We start from the raw sequence: 23552 nt of genomic DNA, 5'->3' as shown, positions 1-23552 counted from the left end.
AATAAGGTCTACATGGGGTCTTGTTGTCAGTGATTTCATAAAGACATCTAATTGCTTTTTTCTCCCAGGGGAAAATTGTTTTGGCTCCTGGGGAGTTACACCATACAAGAATGCCATATTGTAGATGGCAGTGAAAGGAGGCATAGTTTGAATGAAGTAATAAATCTTGTGTAACACATGTGTGTAATTTGGCTAGTTGGTAGATAACTTGTGATAACTTTCGACACAGATAATCTGTATGTGTGTCCCACATTAATTTGAAGTCAGTGTGTATTCCTAGTAGTTTAACAGATGGCAATTCTGTGTTACTGTCTGATAGACTGAAGATTATCTTGACAGTCTTTTCATGGTTCATAGTTAATTCATTAGCTTTAAACCAGATATTAGATATTTTGAGACATTCTTCACTTTCCTCCTTCAATATGTTTATATCCTTTCCAGAATTAGCTAATCTTGTCTCATCAGCATAGAGGATAGATTTACAGGGTAAGTTACTCGGAAAGTCATTTACAAATAATATAAATAGTAGAGGGCCAAGCACTGAGTCCTGAGGAACACCTTGTTTTTGTTGTGGGTTGGCAGGAGAGCCATCACCGGGTTACAAGAGGAAGCCGAGAGGCACGCGTTTTAGCTCATACAGGCTGGCGTGAGGTCTGGAACAGGACAAGGAAATTAGAATTTAGAAAAACGGACGTGGCTGGTGGAATACTTAACTTTTATCCATTAATGATGAGCGTCAGTCTGATGGTACAGGAATCACAAGATCAATAGCAACTGATAATGGCACCATGCTAGGTCGTAGCAAATGACGTAGCTGAAGGCTATGCTAACTATCGTCTCGGCAAATGAGAGCGTATTTTGTCAGTGAACCATCGCTAGCAAAGTCGGTTGTACAACTGGGGCAAGTGCTAGGACGTCTCTCTAGACCTGCCGTGTGGCGGCACTCTGTCTGCAATCACTGATAGTGGCGACACGTGGGTCCGATGTATACTAACGGACCACGGCCGATTTAAAGGCTAACACCAAGCAAGTGTGGTGTCTGGTGGTGACACCACAGTTTTATACTTAGTCTCTGACTATTGGCCATTATCCTTCACAATTTGTTTTCTATAGCTGAGGTATTATTCAATTAGTGAGAGTTTCAAGTGTTTGATTCCATAGCGACACAGTTTATCTAATAATAATTTTTGGTTAACCGAGTCAAAAGCCTTATTTAAGTCAATTTGAATGTCTCCAGCAGATAATTCTGACTCAAATGAGCTTAGTACAAAAAGGATAAGGTTTTCAACTGTTTTCACTGTTGATAAGTTTGACCTAAATCCATCCTGAGAATAATTTAATATATTATTGTCTGATAGGCATATGCATATTTGCAGCAGTATGCAATAATCTATTATTTTTGAGAGAATAGGAAAGTATGCACTAGAGAGCATCCAGTTTATCAGTATGCAAAGAGGAGATGATATGAGATCTACTTTTTTTTTTTAATTACAAAGTTTGACAGGCCATAAACATCTTCAGATCTGGAGTATCCTAATTTAGAGGTTACTTTAATTATATAAATTACTTGTATTTCTCTCCATTTACAAGCTGACACTATGTTTGTAATGTTTTGTTGAAAATTTCTGCCAGATGTTGGTTGAGAAATAGGTGTAGGTGTAGAACTGGAATTCTGGTTGCCCTGAGCTGAGAGGCTAAGTTTGGCAGAGTTGACAAAAAAAGTGATTGAAATCATTAGCAGTGATGTTAGCAGCATTTGTGTTGTCTTTATAGTATATCCACAACTAGCTCTGCTTTTATTACTTTCCATGCAGCCTTATATTTATTGTGTGATTTTTTAATGAAATCACCATTTGCCTCACACTTGTCTATTTTAATCTCAGAATTGCTTTAATGTCTCTCTTTTATCTGATCTGGAGTTGATCCCAAATATTCAAGCAGTACTTAATAATAGGTTACACTAGTGTCCTATATGTGGTCTCCTTCAGATGAACCACATTTTCCCACAATTCTCCCAATAAATCAAAGTTGACCATTTGCCTTTCCTACCACAATATTCATATGCTGCAACAAAGCAAGTGGATTCCTTTCTCCTGTTATGTTTTTCTTCCCTCCCTCATTCCCATTACTTTTTTTTTCAAATAACTTCAATAGTGTTACATTTGTGACACATGCAGAGTTTTCAAAAATCTCAAATATTGACACTTAACTTTATCATTTTTTACATTCTTTTGGTTAATTATGATCCACTATTGTATTTAATTTACCTGAAAACTGTGCTAATTACAAACTCCAGTAATTTTAGATGTTTTTACCATTTTTCATATACCTGATTACTAAATTCATGATAAAGTAGATCAAAAATATATATAAATAAGTGAAGTATTTTTACAGATAATGTTGGAAACATGTTAGCAAGATTTCCACTCATTTAATTCCAGAGTAATTAGCATTCATAATTTAAACATTGTTACTGAGTAGGATCCCATATTTTGAAAAACCAGATAGCATGGTTCAATAGCAATTATTGTTGTGTCTAAAAGTTCACATTCAGAAGAATCCCCCTCCACTATTCAGTTATTCACAAAAGTAAATCTTTAACTGTAATTTTTAAAAGTCATTGGCAGTAATACATAAATGTGGTTCTGATTACTGTCACCTCATAAAAGAGGCTCCTCAGAAGCCATTTTAGTCAGTGTGTGGTGTATTTGAATAGAACAACAACTATGTCCAAAACAGCAGGATAATGTGCTGCAGACAAGTTGGCAGACATTGCAAGTCATAACACGTATAACATTTTATCTAAATTCCATGTCTGAGATGCTGAATCACAGAAAGGAACAACAAAAAAACTCTGGAAAGTTAGCTTTCAGCCAACAAGGCCCTTGTCAAAAATAAATAACCCAAACAAACACTCACGCAAATATAACTCATACACATATGACCACAGTCTCTGACAGCTGGAGCCAGACTGCTACATTCCATCCCGGATTTTCCATAGTTTGATTTTTATTACTGAGAGTTTCTTCAGTGATTATTTTTCTATTTTTTTAATCACTGTGACAATAGGGTCAGACTATGAACAGTGCTGCCTCCAACAGTCACTTACTGGGCACAATGTGTTTATTTTGATATGATTATCTACTTGGAAGGACAGTGTTTTGTAAACTATATTTGATAACTCTGTGGATTTTATGTATTATTGCCACACGTAAATTTTTGTGTCACTTCAAACAATGGAAAATCTATGATGGAATGTAACAGTATTATGAAAATGATAGTTGCTACTCATATAATGGAGATGCCAAGTTGCAGAGAGGCACAACAAAAAGACTGTCAGAATGTGAGCTTTCGACCAACAAGGTCATCATCGGAAGTACACAACATACACACACACACACACACACACACACACACACACACTCACGCAAACAGAACTCACACACACATATGACCATAGTCTCTGGCTGCTGAGGCCTTTTCTTGCGCAAAAGCTCACTTTCTGGGAGTCTTTGCAATAAGGCTATTGGCAACTCAATGTTTGTGTCTCTTCAGTATTAGGTTACTGCACTTGAACAATCACATCAAAGGACATCAAGTGAGTGTAGTATGTGGCTAACTGATTACCTGTGCATAAATTATAATAGATGAGACTCAATCTGGCCATCAACAGTAGTTTAGCCAACATCTAAGGCCAATTAAAATGTGTGCACTACAGCTAGTGTGGATCACATTATTAGTGGTAAATTGTTCCCACCCCCAAATTCTCAGTCAGCTTTGATAGAGGCACTGCTACCAAGGACATATTGGCACAGGTAAATATGGTTAAACTACAATGCTCATGCCATTACATATTACTTTGCAATGCTATGCCAAGATATTTAAAGATTTGATTGTGTCAAGCAGGACACTGATAATGCTGCATCCAAACATTATGGTTTTTTACTATTCATTTGTGTTAACTTACATTTCTCTACATTTAGGGCTAGCTGTTATTCATCACACTAACCAGAAAATTTGTCTAAGTCACCTTGTATCCTCCTACAGTAAGTCAACTTTGATGCCTTGCCTTACACCACAGCATGATCAGCAAACTACTGCGGGTTACTGCCCACAAAGTTTGACAGAACATTTATGTATGTAGAAAACAATACCAGTCCTACCACACTTGCTTGGGGCACTCCTGATGATACCCTTGTCTCCAATGAACATACACCATCAAAGACAACATACTGGATTCTATTAAATACAAAGTCTTTGAGCCACTCACATATCTGGGAACCTATTCCATATGCTCATGCTTTCATTAATAGTCAGCAGTGGGGCACCATGTCAAATGCTTTTTGGAAATCTAGGAATATGGAATCTGCCTGTTTCCTTTCATTCATGGTTCACAAGATATCATGTGAGAAAAGGACAAGCTGAGCTTCATGTAGTTATGCTTCCAAAAACCATGCTGATTTGTGGGCAAAAGGTTTTCTAACTAAAGAAAATTAATTATATTTGCATAAAAAGGGGGATGGATCTGATGTCAACAATTACCGTCCAATCTCCCTTCTAACAGCTTTATCCAAAATTTTTGAGAAAGTAATGTATTCAAGAGTAGCTTCACATATCTGTAAAAATGAAGTACTAACAAAATGTCAGTTTGGTTTCCAGAAAGGTTTTTCAACAGAAAATGCCATATATGCTTTCACCAGTCAAATTTTGAATGATCTGAATAACCGAACACCACCCATTGGGATTTTTTGTGATCTCTCAAAGGCTTTTGATTGTGTAAATCATGAAATTCTGCTAGACAAGCTCAAGTATTGTGGCATGAGTGGGACAGTGCACAAATGGTTTAATTCGTACCTAACTGGAAGAGTGCAGAAAGTTGAAATAAGTAGTTCTCGTAACATGCAAAGATCAGCACATTCCTCAAACTGGGGAACTATCAAGAATGGGGTTCCGCAAGGGTCAGTCTTGGGTCCTTTGTTGTTCTTATTATATATTAATGACTTGCCATTCTATATTCATGAAGAGGCAAAGTTAGTTCTCTTCGCTGATGATACAAGTATAGTAATCACACCTGACAAACAAGAATTAACTGATGAAATTGTCAATACTGTCTTTCAGAAAATTACTAAGTGGTTCCTTGTAAACGGACTCTCACTGAATTTTGATAAGACACAGTACATACAGTTCCGTACAGTGAATGGTATGACGCCATTAATAAATATAGACCTTAATCAGAAGCATATAGCTAAGGTAGAATATTCCAAATTTTTAGGTATGTCCATTGATGAGAGATTAAATTGGAAGAAACACATTGATGATCTGCTGAAATGTTTGAGTTCAGCTACTTATGCAATAAGGGTCATTGCAAATTTTGGTGATAAACATCTTAGTAAATTAGCTTACTGCGCCTATTTTCACTCATTGCTTTCATATGGCATCATATTTTGGGGTAATTCATCACTGAGGAATAAAGTATTTATTGCACAAAAGCGTGTAATCAGAATAATAGCTGGAGTCCACCCAAGAACATCCTGCAGACATTTATTTAAGGATCTAGGGATATTCACAGTAGCTTCTCAGTATATATACTCTCTTATGAAATTTGTTATTAACAACCAAACCCAATTCAAAAGTAATAGCAGTGTGCATAACTACAATACTAGGAGAAAGGACGATCTTCACTATTCAAGATTAAATCTAACTTTGGCACAGAAAGGGGTGAATTATACTGGCACTAAAGTCTTTGGTCACTTACCAAATAGTATGAAAAGTTTGACAGATAACCAACAAGTATTTAAGAAGAAATTAAAAGAATTTCTGAATGACAACTCCTTCTACTCCATAGAGGAATTTTTAGATATAAATTAAGAAAAAAAAATAAAATAAAAAAACAAAAAACACAAAAAAATAAAGTTATTATATTAACTTAAGTATGTTGTTAACTTAACCTAATTATGTCATGTATTGGAAAATTCGACTCGTTCCACATCATTACGAAATATCGTATTCATGATCCATGGAACTAATATTAATCTAATCTAATCTAATCTAATCAGAACATGTTCAGCACCTACACTTTTTGTCAATCCCATGAGACCTTTCACTACTCTTTGTAAAACTGAACTGGGATTCTGCCATGACATGGTGACTAATTTGTTTTCAACTCTTTCAGTTCTTTCTCTAACGAAACTGGGTTTCTGCCAAAACTTGGTGACTTCTTTGTTTTCAACTCTTTCAGTTCTTTCTCTATTGCAGAGATGCTTATTCCTGTGTCATCCATATAGGGCTCTGTGTGATGGGCAAATAACAATATGTTCACACAATTCTCTTGTCACTTTCTTCTGTTTTTAATTTGTTTGATGTATACTGTAATGGACATTTAGCTACACTATTATTATGTCACTGTATAGTTCCTTAATCAGTAAGGATAATGTTACAGTTATTTTGCCTGGAAATAATTTTTATAAGCAAATATTCATAATCTAAGATTTGTGAAAACAATGTGGATGTGAAATTTTTAGTGACCAAATTGCTGTTTGTTATTAAACTGATATAGCTCATTTAAATGCTTCCATGCTCCTCTTTTCAACACACTTTTGTGTTTTCCAAAAACTTCCTATTTAAGAAGTTATTCGTATTCAAAAAGTTTGTGTTGCAGAATATTTGAATCTTAAATAACAGTTATTTCCTAAATTCAGTTTCATAGTTTTGTAGCCCAGATTTTTCTGATTCGAGAAATACTTTCACTGACATAAATTATTAGTTTGTTATTTATTCAATTTGGAAAATTTCACTTTTTAGCAACTTTTGGCTGGCTCTGTGAATCACCACAAAACCCAAAATTGTTTACATAAAATATTATTTATGATTTTGCCATTTTTCTGGGTATACAGCTTATAGTTAAACAGACTTGTTCTTTTGCCCACCATAATTTTGTGTGCTCTAATTTTGCTGCCTTTTATTTTAATACCAAGAATGTAATAACATATTTTGAGTTATAATCCTACACGTTTCTATAAGTGGGTGTGCAGGACAATGTGAACATAGTCAGCACCATTAAGTTGAATAATAAACATCTTTGTGTCACCCAGTCCTTAGTTTGCATTAGTTTCATCTACATTATGTAATCAGTATTAAAGCCAATTAGTTCCCAGTAACTGAATAGTTAACATCATGTGATATATCCATTCCCATGGAGACATCCAATAAAGAGAGAGGCAGTCACAGTAACACAAGTTTATTTCTCTAATACAATGTTAACACAATACTCAATGTACAGGGTATATCAAAAAGAATCATCTGATTTTTAAAAAAATCATAAGTATTATGTTATTTGAGATATGTGCATGAATGACATACAGTTGGAAAGACCAAACTCTCAACTTTTGCATGGTTCCCACTAGGTAACAGCAGTGTTTTGTGCAGTTCCACAGGGAAAGGTGTACAATCCATTTTTCTTTACCAAGAACACTGTTACAGGAAGCACATATCTCAATATGCTTGAGACCTTTATTTTCCCACAGTTGTAGAGTGATTCGAATGACTTCATTTACCAACAGGATGGAGCACCACCACAATGGCATCTGGAAGTGCAGGAATTTTTAAATCAAAGGATTACTAAACGATGGATCAGTCACACTGGCCCAAATGAGTCAGCCTTACATTACTGGTCTCCAAGGTCACGCAACCTGACTGTATTTGATTATTTCTTGTGGATGTTTATAAAAAGACTCTTTTATGTGCGTCCACTACCAACAACAATGAATGAACTGAGACATCATGTAACAGCAGCTGTGGTAGCTGTAACTCAAGATATGCTCTCTGCATTGTGGGAACAATTGGAATACTGCATTGACATATGCTGTGCATCTCAAGGGGGGCATATTGAACACCTATGGAAAGGTATGAAAAAAAAACTCTTTGAGTTTCCCGTTCATCAAAAACCAAAATTCATTGTATACATTTATTAGTTTCAGAAATATAGATGTACCAAATCAGATTACTCTTTTTGATACACCATGTCTTATGGAGTTAAAATTCCTTTAAGTCTGAAACCAAACAAAATCCTTCCATAAGTGAACAAACAAACAGCAGTCCTTCAGTGACATACAGACTTGATGTTCAAAAATCTCGAACACATGTAATTCAGTTCCCCAAATGTGGAATTAACACAAAATTCTTCAAACAGTGAGCCAAATCTTGAAAGCTGAATAAAATTAAGTTGAGCACGAAGCAAGTTCCTCACTTCCTAGGTTCAAAAACAAAGTCCACACTCTAGCTTTAATAATAGAAACATAACACTTTCAAATTATCTTACAGTAGTACTTCACAGGAGAAGCATCAACTGCCAAACAGAAAAATTTCTAAGTCCAACAAGGATAGAAGCACAACGTAACATCTTGGCACTATCTTGTGAGTGAAGAAAACAAACAGTAGAAATTATTCCAGGTCCCAGCTGACACATTGCCAACCACATTTATAGTCCAGACAGAGATGGCAGTGTGCTTTCCTGGAAGGTGGTGGCAGAGTCCAGAGTGAGGTGTAGAAGATATCTTCTGGTCAGTTTCTTACTGTGATGGAACTGCTCTACTAATCTGATGTGCAACGGTTTAATAACCGACTCACAGAAAGATCCACAGGGGCCTATTTTTGACACATGACTCTGCAGATGCAGGTAAAGTGCAGTACATCAATTATCTCTATCATCACTATGCACACCACCTGGTGGCCTGGCCAGAATGCTGTTGTCACCACCTGCTAGTCTGGTTGTGGGGTTCCGAAGTTCAGTGTTCCCACAGTGCCATTTCCATAGGGGCAGAGCTCACAGCAGAATAAATGACTTAGAAGTTGCGCAGGGTGCCATCAGCATCTGATGTCTAGGACACCACAGTATCATGTAACCAGTAGTGAAATGAGTATGTGCTAAATAGCTAATTTCATAACTGCTTGTGACCACTGTCACTAAAAATGTGCAATTAACAATGTAGGAAAAGACAGATTGCTACTTACCATAAAGCAGACACGTCAAATTGCAGGCAGGCAAAATTAAAGACACTTCCATAAAGCTTTCAGCCCCTGTCTTCATCGGTAAAAGAGAAACATACACCATTCACACACACAAGCAAGCACACCTGATGCACACACAACTGTCACCTCTAGCATTTCAGGCCAGAATGCAGGTATTATATTGGATGAAGAGAAATCTGGAGTGGTAAGGAAGCGATAGTAGTGTATGGGTGGGGAGAGAGAGGAATGCTGTCTGGTGGAGTGCACAGGGACTAGACTGTCAACAGGCATAGCAGCACCAGGTTGTGGGGTGGGGAGGTGAAGAAAAAAGGAGAGGAGCACAGAAAGACAGGTGGATGCACTGGCAGAGGGCTGCAGATAAACAGGATGGGAATGGGAAGAAGATGGATAGGACAGAGGGGTGAGAACTGTTGGGTGGATGGCATTAACCATATGTTGAGGCCAGGATAATTACGGAAGCAGAGAATGTATTGTAAGGATAATTCCCATCTGCACATTTCAGTAAAGATGGTGGTGGAGGCAAGATGGCTCGGGGAGTGAAGCAGCTATTAAAATCAAGTGTAGTATGTTCATTGCATCACAGGGTGGTCTACTTTGCTCTTGGCCATAGTTTGATAAAGGTCGTTCATCCTGGTGGACAGCTGGCTGGTAGTCACACAAGTATAAAATGCTGTGCAATGATTGCAGCAGAGATGGTAAATGACATGGCTGTTTTCACATGTGGCCTGGCCCTGATGTGGTAGGATACACCTGTGACAGGGCTGTAATAGGAAGTGCTGGGTGGATGGATTGGGTAGGTTCTACATCTGGGACTTTCACAGGGATATGATCCTTGTGACAAGGGAAAGGGATTGGGAATGGAATAGGAATGGACTAGGATGTTTAGCAAGTTGGGTGGGCAACAGAACACCACTTGAGGAGGGCTGGGAAGTATGTTGGGTCGGATGTCCCTCATTTCAGGGCATGATGATAGGTAATCAAAGTCCTGGCAAAGGATGTGATTGAGTTGTTCCAGTATGAGATTGTACTGGATAATTAAGGGGACAATCATTTGTGGCTGGTTCTTGGGGGTTGTGGAAGGACTAACAGCGTTAGGGCAAACAGGATGGGAGATCTGTATGCAGACTAGGTCTGGGGGTAGTGCCTGTCTGTGAAGGCCTTAGTGAGGCCCTCAAGATACTGAGCAAGGGAGTTTTTGTCACAGCAGATATGTCATCACTGGGTGGCCAGGCTGTATTCAAGGGATTTTTTGGTGTGGAAGATGACAGATGTTAAAATACACGTACTGTTGGTGGTTGGTGGGTTTAATGTGGACAGAGGTGTGGATGGAGGTATCAGAGAGGAGGAGATCAACATCTAGGAAGGTGGAATGCTGTGTTGAGGAGGACCATGTGAAGTGGATGGGAGATAAGGTCTTAAGGTTGTGAAATGTCCACTGCAACTACACTTGCAATTCCATTGCCAGTTTGTGAGACCCCACATGCACTGTCATGCATCAAAATATTATGCAGTTGGTCAGTAACAAGTAACTGGGAGTTGAAGTCCACATTATTGTTTGAAAATACAGAACTTTCGATAACAAAAGGCAACTGATTGAACCATACCTATTTTAATGTTGCCTCCAAAACTTGAGATACTCTCACCAGGTATCTAAGGTGACTCCATAAATGAGAAGGCTGTTTACTGCAAACAATTCCACTGGTTCAGAACTTACTGGATTCATAGAGCTGTTTACTTGCTCACTCAACAGAGCACATTTTTCTTAAGATGCTTATATTTGTGCATAAGTGGCATGTTATTAACAATGTCAGACTACAGCAAAAGATTATGAGCATTGAAAACATTAATGCTCAGAATGAATTAACAGTTGTCATAACAGATACCGGAGGCAGTAAAAGCAAGTTCCAAAAGCCAGAACCATGCGTCCAGTTTCTGCAGCATGTGTGGTGCAGCAGTGAATTTTCCTCACAGCATGGAAGATGTGATGCAGCAAATTGGTGACTTGTCCACAAGCAGCCTATCACATGAGGTACCTGGCACTTGTCCAACATTTGTTGCCACTGGAGGAATGGAAGTCACTTCCACTGCATTGCACAATGGCTATTCTAATGAGGAAGTGTCCATAGAAGATAGCTGGGTATACTCATGATTGATGTGTTTTCCTCATCATGTTGGAGTCATCACTTGTGGGTACATTGATCCACAATAAAGCATGAATGACATTAAAATCACACGCGTTATTAAATCACCAACTGAATACATGCACTGCTACAAAAAAGATACTTACTAAAAGGCACATGCAAAGCACTGACTGAAAAACAAGAATATAAAGGAAACTTGAGGTCAGATGACAAACATGCTCTACACTTCACTTTTTCAGTAATATACTTCAGCTAATTACATCACCAAATTATCATAGATTGAATCACTGCCTTTTTTTCTCAAGGATAAGAGCACAAATCTTGTTCAAAATGAGTGAAGACCTTTCTCAGGATTTATGAGTCCTAGACGAAGTGATAATTCATGCTCATGGCTCCATTCTATAACTTCATTTATGATTTTTAATTGATCCATTGTGCTATATCTACTTCTAAACACAGCTTGTTCCTTTGCCTGATTGAAATCCATTGTTTTCTCTACATTTCTAGAGATAATTTTAGTAACTACCTTTTGAAATGAAGCCTTCATGCAGATTAAGACTGTGTGCCAAACTGAGACTCAAATTCAGAATCTCTGAATTTCATTGACAAATGTTCTAATTACTGAGCTCTTTATGCATAATTCACAACCAAGGAAGACTCTTTCCTTTTCATCCTGCCTGGTAAGTGTCCCCTGGCATTTACAGACAGTCTGAAATAAATTTTTGAGTTCCTTTTGTATTATTTTTCCTCCACTTTCATCATTTCTATTGAAATACCATTATATGCAAGTGTATTTTCTTTCTTCCTAAATTAAATTACCTTACAGATCTCATTGATCCCAGAATTTTATCATTTTCATTATTAACTCACTGTGTCTCTGATTCAACTATTGATATACACAAAAAATTTTAAAAATTATCAAATACTTATATCATTTTCATTGTGTTATCAATGACTGTTTCATCTCAACCAGAGAAATATGGTTTTGCTATTATTTTCATTCTCACATTAATTTCAGTAATTTCTTTAGTCATATTTTCATTAAAATCTCTTAAAGACATTTCTAAATAATTTTCTGTAGCATATTCTATATATTATTTACTTTTTACTTCTCTCCTTTCCCCACTAAACACATCTCCCCCCCCCCCCCCCTCAACCTCTCCTGCCCACCGACTAACCTCCAGACTGCACCTAGTTGCCTTACCCTCTCGCCACCTCGTCCCTGCACACTCCTCAGCAGCACTTCACCATCCCCCACCCCATCCCGCTATCTCTCTCCCTCCCTCCTCCAGCCTCCTCGTTACCCCCACCCAGTTGCCTCTCCCATCATGCTCTGCTGCTGCTAGTAATGAGGCTTCAGCTGCCAGAGACTGTGGTCATTTGTGTGTGAATTGTGATTTGTGTGTGTGTGTGTGTGTGTGTGTGTGTGTGTGTGTGTGTGTGTGTGTGTGTGTGTGTGGGTGGGTGGGTGGTCAAATTCTCATAAAGGCCTTGTTGGCCAAAAGCTTATTCCGTGTCAGGCTTTTTGTTGTGCCTATCTGTGACTCAGCACCTCCAACTATTCTTTTCAGAATATTATTATTATTGTTGGTTTTTTTAATACTTATCTTTAATATTTGCCTTTTTCCATTGAAGATTTGGTTCTTTTATTTTATTCATGCATCCAATGGACTTAACTATTTTTTCAAAGTAATTACAAGTGGCAAATTAATTTTGTTGTTGTTTGTCTGAAGGACTAAATTTCAAAGAAAGAATACATACCAGTCCGCGATAATATTCAGACTGTTGATGAATCAGAGTCTTAAAGTACCTCTATGGTCTAATTCTATGGAAACAATGAAACATTTTCTACATGTAACTCAATAGTTAACAGAAACTTGTTATATCTAGGTTCAAGATTATTGGATGAGTAACTATTTTACCATCACATCATCATAATTTTTACCAGATATAGCAGTACTGATAATTAAACAGTTTATACTTTTCCCCTTCATAGTATTGGTTTATAAGACAATACCAAACCCACATGCATGGTACGTCATCTTAATATTCATAAAATTTAGGATGACAGTGTAACTGGCAGCCCCAAATGTGGGGCTCAATTAATACACAAATAGACACTTATTTAATTGCCCTGTATTTAATTTTATATGTTTTCTTTTTTATGTAATTTTGTATAAGTTGTGAATAACAAATCCATTGGAATGGAAGACAAGTAATTTGTTACTAACAGAACTGTCAAAGGCAATATTATTAACAAATTTCCTGGAAAAAATTATCCATAAAAATGGCCAGCCACAGCATGACTTGCCACCACATCTGTGCACTTGAAATGAAAAACAGTCCACTCACGTCTCTGTTTCTTTAAACAATTAGTCATGATGCAACTTATCATGCATTAATGCACCATCATAAGCCACAACATGGTCATGGCAGCTTTGAAGACATCAAGAAAGAGTCCAGACATGTCCCTGCTTCTTCAAAGAGCCAGCCACAACATGTCTGGTCAGCGAATCTACACACCTGATACCTCCAAAGGATGTTGGTAGTTCAACCACTGTCAGTCAATAGAATTCATGTAAATAAGTAGTGTAATTTAATGTTCATAGCTGTATGGCATGAACCATATGCAAGCATCGTAGATGAAACTGTTAAAAATTGTAATGATTGTATTATCAAGATTTGTAATGTAAACAATCTGTAAATTAATCAAAGCACTAATATGAGTAACCAGAAGGCTCCGTTGTGGTTTTAGCTTGGGTTTTCTAGAGAACAGTGACCAAATGGTTCACTTTACTAGAACCACCAAATCCCAAGGAAAGTGAAATGAATTCCAGATTACATTCATTGTATGCACAGAAAGAAAAGTATATAAAAATTAAATCATAAATTGTTTTCAAAAATAACCAAAGACTGACAATATCTGCAATGTAATAATGATTTTAGAACTGTCATTGTAAAAATCTTGAAAACCAGGAATGTAGAAGATAGGCTCCTGGTTGACTGCTAGAAGCAAACTACAAAAAATGTACAGTAAGTATGTAAACAAGTTTGTAGACTGCCACTACAGGGAGATGTAAGTGTCATGACATAAATGTTTGCTTAATAACAGTAGTTTGTTTAGTATGTAACAAGCTGTTGTAATGCAATCATTTTTCATAGCTTTGTTCAGTTCCTTTGCTTTGCTGCCTTGCTGTTCAAACTGTTATCCAGATCAATGTTCAGACTGTTAGTAACAGCAGACGACAGTATTGATTACTTTGCTGCTGCTATGATATTTGCTAGCATAATCTTACAGCTATTTGTTGTACATGAATGATGGGCTAGCTGATGGACAACAATTATCAAAGGTGTGTAACTTATGTTCAGTAGAAATATATGTTTAACTTTTTTACATACTTTCATTTCAGTAGCAAATAGGAAGAATCTTCCTAACAATTGATAGAAACTGACTTTGATAAATAATGGCTGGAAGTTGTAGTTGAAAGACAATCAGTGATTAATTGATGATAATAATGTGGAATGGACATAGATATTTGACTGGTAACCTTGCAGTTTAGTCCCTCTAATCTACAAACCAACCAACTTAACTATCTTTTCCAAAGCAATTACAAATACTAAATTCATTTTATTATTGTTCATCTGAAGGGCTACACTTCAAAGTGAAATCACACATTAATCAGTGATAATATTCAGCCTGTTGATGAAACAGTCAGAGTTTTTGCTGTGGGGATCTTAAAGAAACTCTGTGAACTGATTCTATGGAGATAATGAAACATTTTATACATGTAATAGTTAACAGAATCTTGTTATATTTAGGTTCAGGATTATTGGATGAGTAACTATTTTACCATTACATCATTGTGTTTTACCAGATGTAGCAAAACCAATAATTAACATTTTATTCCTCTCCCTTTAATACTATTGATTTATAAGCAAATATAAAAGCCAAATGCAGGCTATGTCACCATAATATTCATAAGATGCAGGGAAGCGGCATAGTACCTGCTATGTTCATTAAAGTAACTACTGACAATCTGAAGACACAAATCCTATAAATAGAGAGGCATTTGTGGACAGGCCAGACTAATCCATAGTTCTTGAAGAGGGGCAACAGCCTTTTCAGTGGTTGCTGTGGCAACAGTCTGAATGACTGACTGATTTGGCCTTGTAATGTTAGCCAACATGGCCTTGCTGTTCTGGTGCTACCAACAGCTCAAAACAAGGAAAAACTGTAGGAATTATTTTTCTTCCCAAACACAAGCAGATCTACTCTATGGCTTAATGGTGATGGCATCCTGTTAAGTAAAATATTCCATAGATAAAGTAGTCCCCATTTGGATCTCTAAGTGAGGACTACTCAGGAGGCCATAATCAGGAAAAACAAAACTGGCATTCTACAGGCCAGAGTGTAAAATGTTAGATCTCTTAAGCAAATTGGTAGGATACAGAATTCAAAAATGGTAATAAACCAGCTGATTTTAGAAACTGCAATAATTAATGAAGTATTGTGGCAGAAATAACAGGCCTTCCAGTCAGGTTGGTACAGGGCTATAGGTACAAAATCAAAGGGGTAATTCAGGAGTAGGCCCAATAATACATAAGAAAATAGGAATGCAGGTAAGCTACTATGAACAGCACAGTGTACGCACTATTGTAACCAAGATACAGTAGACACAAAACCTACACCTATCACAATAGTACAAGTTTACATGTAAACTAGTTCCACAGATGTGGAAAGATTGAAAGCATGTATGGTGAGATAAATTATTCAGATAGTTAAGACAGATGAAAAATTAATTGTGATGGATGCTTGGAATTCATTAGTATGAAAAGAAATAGAAAAAAAAATAATTGGAGGATACAGAATAAAGAAAAAGTGTGAAAGAGGAAACCAACTGCTAAAATCCTGTACAGAGCACAATTTAATTATAGCTAACACAGTTTAAGATTCATGAAACAAGGCTTATATGAAGAAGAAACCTGTGGATTCTGGAAAGTTTCAGACTGATCATATAATGGTAATACAGAGATTTCAGAATCAGATTTTAAACTGTAAGTCATTTCTGGGGACAGATGTAGTCTACGACCATAATTTATTGGGTATGAACTAATCTAAGGAAACAGAGATTTTTGAAAGCTTCAGAGGGAGAATTATGCAACATTGGACTGAAACAGACAAAATAAATCTATTAGAAGATAGCTTTGAGAGATTAAATAATTTGGGTGGCAGAAGGTTACATAGGTAATAGGAAAAGATGTAGTAGAAGTTCCTGGATAACGCAGGAGGTATTGAATTTAACTGATGAGGAAAAAATATAAAAATGAATGAAGTGAAAGGGAATACAGACACTTAAACATGAGATTGATGGGAAGTGCAAAATGGCTAAGCAGGAATGGTTTGAGGAGAAATGCAAGCCTGTAGAACTATGCACAACTAGGAGAAAGTTATATTCCACCTATATGAAAATTCAAGAGACTTTTGGAGAAAACAGAAGCAGCTGTACAAATATCAACTGCTCAAATGGCAAGCCAGTACTAAACAAAGTCAGAAATATAGAAATAATGTACAGAGGGTATATAAGGGGAAAAAGCTTGGATACAATATCATAGAAATAGAAAAACTGATAGGTGAAGATGAGAGAGGAGATACATTATTGGGAGAGTAATCTGGCAGAGCACTGAAAGACTTGAGTTGAATCCAGACCCCTGGAGCAGACGACACTCTGTCAGAACTAATGATATCCTTGGGAAAACCAGCATGACAAAGCTATTCCAGGTAGTGTGCAAGATACTTAAAGCAGGCTAAATAATCTCAGACTTCAGGAAGAATGTATTAATTCTAGTTCCAAAGACAGCAGCTGACAGGTGTGAATATTACCAACAATCAGTTTAATAAGAGTGGAAAGACAGGTAAAAGCTGACTTTCACGTAGATCATTTTGGGCTCCAGAAAATGTAGAAACACATGAGGTAATACTGACACTACACCACAGAAGATAGGGTGAAGTAAGGCAAACCTATGTTTATAGCGTCTTTGTTACATTCCGTCCTGGATTTTCCATTATTTTATAGTATCTATGGCTTTTGAGAAAGTTTTTGACAGTACCGCCTGGACTAAACTCTTTGAAATTTTGAAGGTAACTGTGATAAAATACAGCGATTATCTATGACTTGTACAGAAACCAGACTGCAGTTGTAAGAGTTGAAGGACATGAAAGGGAATTCATAGTGGAGAAGGGAGTGTGAGAGAACTGTAGCCTATCCAATGTTATTCAGTCTGTACATTCAGCAAGCTACAAAGGGCAACTAGGACAGATTTGGAAAGGAAATAAAAGTTCAAGGAGAAGGGATAAAACTTTGAGATTCACTGATAATACAGTAATTCCAGATTTGGAATAGCAATTGAATAGAATGGTTACTGTTTCAAAAAGAGATTATAAGATGAGCATCAACAAAAATACAAGAAGGGTAACAGAATGTAACTAAATTGCATTAGGTGATGCTGAGGGAATTACATCAGGAAACGAGACATTACAAGCAGTGCATGAGTATAACTACCTGGGCAGCAAATGGCCAAGTAGAGAGGACATAAAGTACATACTGGCAATAGCACAAAAAACATTTCTGAAAAAGGAGAATTTTTTGTGATCTACTATCAGTTTAAGTTTTAGGATGTCTTTTCTGAAGATATGGTGTAGCCTTGTAAGGAAGTGAAACAAGAATAAGAAGTTCAAGCAAAAATTGAATAGAAGCTTATGAAAAGTGGTTCTGTAGAAGAATTGATTAGATGGACTAACAAATGAAGAGGTACTATATCAAATTGAGGAAAAATAAATTTATGGCCAACTTTCCTAAAAGAAGAGATCATCTAATAGGGTGCGTACCAAGGAATCAAGAAATCGTTACTTTGGTAATGGAAGGAAGTGTAGGGGGTACAGATTGTAGAGGTACACATAGACTTGAATACAGTAAGCACGTTCAAATGGGTGTAGGCTGCTGTAGTTATGCAGAAATGAAGAGATTTGTACAGGATAGACTAGTATGGGGTGTTGTGACAAACTAGTCTTCAGACTGAACAACAAAACTTTCAAATTTAATTTCAACAGAAAATTGTAACCATAAGGAGCAGTTCTAGAACAAATAGTTGGAGCACAAGTGAAATTAGGGTTTTGTACCAGAAGAAGAGACTGCTACATAAAGCAAGTAACCTGAAAAATTCCTAACGTGAATATTGTAATTAAAAAATAAAATAAAATAAAATATAAAAAAGGGATAAGCACAAATAAGACTCATGCTGTGAGGGTCCTGTACAAACTTAATTATGTACATAGATGAAAATAATAATAATTTTGTGTGGCTTAATGGCCTGGTGCAATTCTTTCTATTGGATGCCACTTTTGTGACTTGCCTCCAGCTTACTCTGGTTATCCAACCTGGGAATGGAGACCCACAGTTTAATGTGTTGTTCTATTGACTCCTCCTGTTGATGACAGGTGAAGGCTAGGTTAAAATGAATACTGAAATATCTGTGGTCTGAACAAGATCTGATTCCACAATTTCTCTGTTTCCAAGCAGATGCTTTAGCACTAGACCATCAGACCCGACATGTATGTACACAGTTCATCTACAGGTTTTATGAGTGAGTTTGTGGTTATCAAAATATGTGATATAAATGGCCATATCTTCAGACTGTGTGGACTTTAAAACTTAAATTATTTAAGACACCAAGGAATTACAGACATTGGCTGTGAGTGGGTGTTCATTTAAATCAGTGGGTAAGGTTGAAAATTTGTGCTGGACCAGGATCGCTCTCCTGCTCACTAGGCAGAGTATTCATTCATCCATTGAAAGTTTCAAGCTTCTGGTATGTCAGCTCATAAAATTCTGCTGTCAAAGCTTGAGGTTTGACCAACAGTTGGATCAGCTCTTTCCTGAGGAACCATAAGAAGTCGCTGAGCGTCAGGGACATGAATATCTCCTTTAAAACTATTTCTCAACACTTGTCAGAGTATAATGAAAGTAAAAATGATGTGCCCCAAAGATCAGGAATAGGAGCATTTCTGTTCCTTTTGTACACTAAATTGACACCAGTATACAGTGGTCATCGCAACTGCCCAGACTACTCTAGCATACATCCCACCAGACACAGATTCTCAACCTACACTATGTGATCAAAGGTGTCCGGACACCCGCAAAAACATATGTTTTTTGTATTAGATGCATTGTGCTGCCACCTACTGAATGGTACTCCATACCAGTGACCTCAGTAGTCATTAGACATCGTGAGAGAGCAGAATGGGTGCTCTGTGGAACTCATGGACTTCGAACATGGTCAGGTGATTGGGTGTCACTTGAGTCATACATCTGTACATGAGATTTCCACACTCCTAAACATCCCTAGGTCCACTCTTTCCAATGTGATAGTGAAGGGGAAACAAGAAGCGACACGTACAGCACAAAAGCATATAGGCTGACCTTTTCTGTTGACTGACAGAGACCACTGATGGTTGAAGAGGGTCGTAATGTGTAATAGGCAGGCATCTATCCAGACCATCACACAGGAATTCCAAACTGCATCAGGACCCATGAAAGTACTATGACAGTTAGGCAGGAGGTGAAAAAACTTGGATTTCAAGGTCAAGCAGCTGCTCATAAGCCACACATCACACCACTAAATGCCAAACAATGCCTCGCTTGATGTAAGGAGCATAAACATTGGATGATTGAACAGTGTAAAATCATTGTGTGGAGTGATGAATCACGGCATACAATATGGCGGTCCGATGGCAGGGTGTGGGTATGGCTAACACCCAGTGAACGTCATCTGCCAGCATGTGCACTGCCAACAGTAAAATTCGGAGGTGGTGGTGTTATGGTGTGGTCATATTTTTCATGGAGGGAGCTTGCATCCCTGGTTGGTTTGCTTGGAACTATCACAGCACAGGCCTACATTGATGTTTTAAGCACCTTCTTGCTTCCCACTGCCGAAGAGCAATTTGTGGATGGCAATTGCACCTTTCAACACAATCAAGCACCTGTTCGTAATGCACACCCTTGGCAGAGTGGTTACACGAGAATAACATCATTGGAATGGAGTGGCCTGCACAGAGTCCTGACCTGAATCCTATAGAACACCTTAGGGATGTTTTGAAATGCCGACTTCATGCCAGGCCTCACCGACCGACATCGATACCTCTCCTCAGTGCAGCACTCCATGAAGAATGAGCTGCCATTCCCCAGGAAACCTTCCAGCACCTGATTGAATGTATGCCTGTGAGAGTGGAAGCTGTCGTCAAGGCTGAGGGTGGGCCAACACCTTATTGAATTCCAGCATTACCGGTGGAGGGCGCCATGAACTTGTAAGTCATTTTCAACCAGGTATCCGGATACTTTTGATCACATAGTGTATCAACACACTACGAACATAGTGCACCTTGCGCATTATCCTCATTACTTGTGGCATTTTGCCAGTTTCCATCAGAGTTCGAGCCAGGTGTGCATACACATTAAAGAGATCATTTGTCACTGTCAATTTAATGTACAAAAGGAGCAGGAATGCTCGTATTATTGATCTTTGGGGTACATCATATTTAATTTCATTATACTCTGATATGTGTTGAGAAATAGTTTTAAAGTAGACATTCATGTCCCTGATTATCAGTGACTGCTTATGGATGCTCAGGAAAGAGCTGATCCAAGGGTAATTGTGAGGAACCTATAGCTTTTTACATCATCTGTCCCACCTTCAAATTACCTTAGTTTTCAATAGGGCCTATATCAAGGAAAGAGCTAGTAGCTTCAATTGAGCAGTCACATAAGTGTGTAAGTAATTCAACTAGGCTCAGAGCTCCCTTCTTTAAGATTGTTGCATGGATACCATCAATGTCTGCAGAGTTGGAGATTTTTAGTCATTTCATTGTTTTTGCAACTTCATCTTGTGTGACAGTGCTGATGTACTTTGACCTACTACATGTGCTTATTTTATATTAATTGGATTATGAATTCTTTCCTATATTTTATTTTATCATGTTACTTGCAACATTTATGAAACTAACTACTTCAAGACATTTTCTTCTTTTTTATTTTCCTGTAAAAGTGTTACATTTTTACCTGAAGCTCTGCTTTCAACAGTTTCTATTTTTATAACACAGTTTATTTGTTGAATATATGTTTACTTATTGTAACACATGTTTTTGCTACTCTTATTACTTTTCTTATATTTTGGATCACTTTTAGGGTTCCATACCTCAATTGGTAAAAACAGAACCCTTATACAATAGGTTAGGATATGATATGTCTGTCTGTCTGTCCCACTGTTAAGACCCCTTTTTCTCAAGAATGGGTAGAGGTATTAAGTTGAAATTTATGTCACTTACTAAGGCGTATGGTCCCTTGGTAGTATAAATAGCTTGATATACACATGGTGTCTGTTCTTTCGGACATGTCCAGAAGAACAGACACCATTTTGATCCAGCAGCCACATGAATTAAGACACAAAGGAATTACAAACATTGGTTATGAATGGGCATTGACTTAAATCAAGGAGGAAGACTGAAGCATTACTCAAGACCTCTGGTATTCCTTATTTACTGTATCTGCATTATAAAACCTCTTATATTATTTTTAAAAATGTAATAGTTAAGGACAGTAGATTGCAAAAAATCAGTTTCACAATCACTTTATCAGAAACAACATAAATCTACGTATGATGCAAATAAACACATTCCTATGCCAAAATAGTACTTTCCACAATATATATTCATAGAAATAACTTTCACTTGTACATATATAAACTGGCTTGTCCAATGTTTTATGCATAAACTGCTTTTGTAGGGAAAAAATACCATAAAATCATAGTACCTTCAAATTTTTTACATGAGAACTCTTAAAATTTTAACTAAAACAAATGTTATTAACATTCTACATCCTTATTTATCATGTCTGCATATTTTGAAAATGAATATATGGGTTTTTAAAGCTTTGTAGCACATATTACATTCAATTTACAATTATAAATAATACACCAAATAAAAGAGAAGCACAAACAGTTTTTCTTACAATTATTCAGCGTGAACACTGATCCACATCAAGTCAATAGGCAAGTTGTTCCGAAACCTTGATCAGTGTGTCAGGAGTAACTGTTGCAATAACACTGTTTCTAAAGTCGGAGGTACATGCACATGATCGCATCAGATTGTGTATGAACATGGAGATAATGCATTAAATGCGGCACACTATCTTGCTCCCAAATAAAGATGTGTTGTTCAGCTTCTTCCCATTGAGGCATGGGCCATAGCTGTAGCACATCAAGATAAGAAACATCGGTTACAGTTAATTCACTAAAATAGAAAGGCCCATAAACTTTCTGCGGGGGTATTTCTTGGGGCTAAGCGTGAATGACTCGCACTCGTTCAACATGTTTTTCAGTCACTCTTTGTCATTCCATACCCTTCCCATTACACACAGGTATGCAAACAAAAATGTTTGTGTTGCTCTTTCATTTGGTGTATTATTTGCAACTGCAAGTTGAACTTAATAAATGCTACAATGCCTTAAAAACAGTATGTTTATTTTGAAACACCCTGTATTTATTTCTCAACACAGTTGCCCTGGTGATGAACATATTTCTGCCAACAAGAGACCAGTTTCTTGATACCTCCATTGCAAAATGCTTGACTCTGTTGACAGAGCCACAATCTCATTTCTACTGGCACTGTGTCATCACTGTCAAAGTGAAGGCCTCGAAGGTGTTCTTTAAGTTTTGGAAACAGATGAAAATCTGATGGTTCCAAGTCGGGACTGTATAGATGTAACTTAAGACAGTAAACCCAAGGACTGTTGCAGATGTCACAGTGCTTGTGTGTGACCTGGCATTGTCATGCTGAAGGAGAGGCTGCGCCATGTGTGGAGAGCCTCTTTGAATTTGAAACTTGATTACAACACCCTGTTTTTTATGCACCGATTTAGTTATGTTACACACAACCAACTTACATGTTACAATTGACAGACCTCTAGCAGCAGAGGGTTGCAAATATGTAGACATGAAGAATAAAGACATAGAAAGTTAATAACATTTGTTTTATATTAAAAGTTTTAAGAGTTTTCACACTAAAAATTCAGAGGCCTTACTTTTCCACTCGCCCTTGCTCTTCAGAGGCTGTTATGTCCTGTACTCAATACTGCCCTATATTTCAGCAGTTAATATTATGAATATGTGACCATACAGGCATCAGATGAATACTTCTCTTGGTTTCATCAGTCCTGTGGCATCTCCAATGTCAGTATTTCCAGTACATTGAAGATGGTTTTGAATCACATATGATCACTGGTGTGACTTTTACTGACCTGTCTAGTGCTTATGACACCGTAAGCCATAAATTAC

This window comes from Schistocerca piceifrons, chromosome 2 (genome assembly GCF_021461385.2).
Source record: "Schistocerca piceifrons isolate TAMUIC-IGC-003096 chromosome 2, iqSchPice1.1, whole genome shotgun sequence".
NCBI lineage: Eukaryota > Metazoa > Arthropoda > Insecta > Orthoptera > Acrididae > Schistocerca > Schistocerca piceifrons.
This window is presented reverse-complemented; position numbering follows the sequence as displayed.